We start from the raw sequence: 2,500 nt of genomic DNA, 5'->3' as shown, positions 1-2,500 counted from the left end.
AATGGTGATTTAGCAGGTGAGGTAAAGTGTCTGTGGGACTTTCTTGGATTCATTCTCAGATACGAAAGTTATGTACAAACAGAGGTAAGGGAGAGGGTTTTCCTACTTCTACTAACTAGATCCTTGACCTAGGCAGTCCTTCTGCCAGGTACTTGACTTATGCAGTCCCTAGTGCCAGGTACGTGACCTAGCCACTCTTATTGCCGGATCTTGACCTTGGCAATCCTATCTCTGACGGGGCAGCCGTCGGTAATAAAGGGCGAGGGGTAGGTTTGTGGGTTGTTGTATGTGAAATGTGTTACTCATCAAATATAGTTATGGGTGTTAGTTCCGTTACATAGGAGTTGTATGATTGGTGGGCGTGGCTAAATATGGTGTATATATATTAAGTTATGGTAATGTAATTGGGGTAGGTATGAGAAAGGGTTCAATGGATCTGTCTGGTGACATTAGGCATCTGGTGTGGCGACACTGCGGGAGTGTCCTGTTGTTGTCTTATGTTGTATTTAGTCAAGTGTTTTGAGATTGGGAATTTGGTGAGGTTTGCAAGATTGGGGTCTTGCCAAAGACGAGTACTATGTTGTATGCGTGTAGATCACGTGCATGGTTGGTGATGGTTAGTAACGGTTATAACTACACGGAGAAGCTAAAGTACGTGTTGATGACAGGGATCATTATGATCATTATGATCTTTCATTATGACGCCTGCCTTATGTGTGTGTGTGTGTGTGTGTGTGTGTGTGTGTGTGTGTGTGTGTGTGTGTGATTGTGCGTTTGTGTATATGTGTGCGTGCTTGTGCATTTGTGTGTATTTGTGTGCTTGTGCGTTTGTGTGTGTGTGTGTGTGTGTGTGTGTGTGTGTGTGTGTGTTTGTGTGTGTGTGAATGGAACAAACTTCCTGTAGAGGCAGTGCAATATAGTTCAGTACGAAGCTTTAGGATTCGTTAAGATAAACACCTAAGCAAGATGCTTTATTACCTCCCAATTATTTTATATTGTTTATTTGTTAGTTCTTTATAATTCTTTATGTGTGCTTGTGCGTTTATCCGTTTGTGTGTGTGTGTGTGTGTGTGTGTGTGTGTGTGTGTGTGTGTGTGTGTGTGTGTGTGTGTGTGTGTGAGTGTGTGTGTGTGTGTGTGTGTGTGTGTGTGTGTGTGTGTGCGTGTGTGTGTGTGTGTGTGCGTGTGTGCTTGTGCGTTTGTGTGTGTCTGTTTGTGCGTTCGTGTGTCCGTTTGTGTGTCTGTTTGTGCGTTTGTTTGTGCGCTTGATCGTTTGTGTGTGTGTGTGCTTGTGTGTTTGTGTGTGTGTGCGTTTGTGTATATGTATATATCTGTGTAGGAAGAATGTTCAAGTTCCCATATTCATAGACAATTTGTGTGAGTTCAGGTTGACCTCTTGAAAGGAGAGCGATGTTTTACCTTGCGTTTTGTCTGAGTACTCGGGTCAAGTGTGACTGCGACGACTGCGAAGGTTGGGAATGATGCTGGGTGTGCTTGCCTCCGCTTCTTATATAGCAAGTGCCATAACACTTGTTAACGACCCCCGGAACCATCAAGAAAAAAATTTGCGTTCGGTATGAAGACAAACAGGGTGGTAATACACACAAGAAATTTTTTCTTTGGAATAATTTGTTTTTTCCGTGATCTTATCATGGAGTAATGAAAATTCTTCTAACCCTCCTACAAAGGATTACAAATGCGGAACATACCGACAGGAGACCTTTTGATCCATATCTAGGTCGGATGCGAAAAAAAAATCATATTAATAATAAAATTATAAATAAAAACTATAATAATGTAAATAACAAATAAAATACATAAATAAATGCATAGGTATAGTTAGATAATAAACAAACAGGTAAATAGTAAATAATAATAAATTGACATATAACTAATAATAAATGAAAATCAGACAGACAAAAGATAACAAAACAAAAACAAATAATATAAGATGAATTATAATCATTACAGCATCTTACTTAGGTATTTATATAAATGATTTTTAAAGCTTCGAACTAAACTACATTGCACTACCTGTGCAGGAAGTTTATTCCATTCATTAACTACACGGTTGGCAAAGTTGTTTCTACCCACTTCCAAATTGAATCTATTTCCGGACAGTTTGAGACCATTGTTTCTTGTCTGATTCTCATTCAATGTGAAAATATTGTCACTTTTGATGTTGTCAATTCCCTTTAAAATCTTAAAGACCTGTATCAAGTTACCTCTGAGTCTACGCTTTTTTAGGTAGAACAGATTCATTTGTTTTAATCTATTTTCGTATCATTTATTTTTTATATTTGGAAACCGGTTTGTGGCTTGCCGTTGTACTTTTTCCAATCTCTCAGTGCCTTTAATAAGATTTGGTGACCATACGGAAACAGCATATTCCAAATATGGACAAATCAACGATTTACATAGCTTGTTAATGAGAGATGGATTTTGAAATTAAAAGATCGCGCAATCAGTCTTAGAATCTTATTTGCTTTCTCAGAGGCTGA

General features: G+C 38.6%; 1 protein-coding gene across 1 annotated transcript in view; it reads right to left on the bottom strand.

Moving 5' to 3' along the window:
* LOC143029575 (uncharacterized) overlaps positions 1–2,500 on the bottom strand; it is a 4,095-nt gene that overhangs the window by 552 nt on the left and 1,043 nt on the right. The gene's annotated exons all lie outside the window — the stretch shown is intronic.

Source organism: Oratosquilla oratoria, chromosome 1 (genome assembly GCF_046742065.1).
Source record: "Oratosquilla oratoria isolate Oo_2021 chromosome 1, ASM4674206v1, whole genome shotgun sequence".
Lineage (NCBI taxonomy): Eukaryota > Metazoa > Arthropoda > Malacostraca > Stomatopoda > Squillidae > Oratosquilla > Oratosquilla oratoria.
This window is presented reverse-complemented; position numbering and strand designations above follow the sequence as displayed.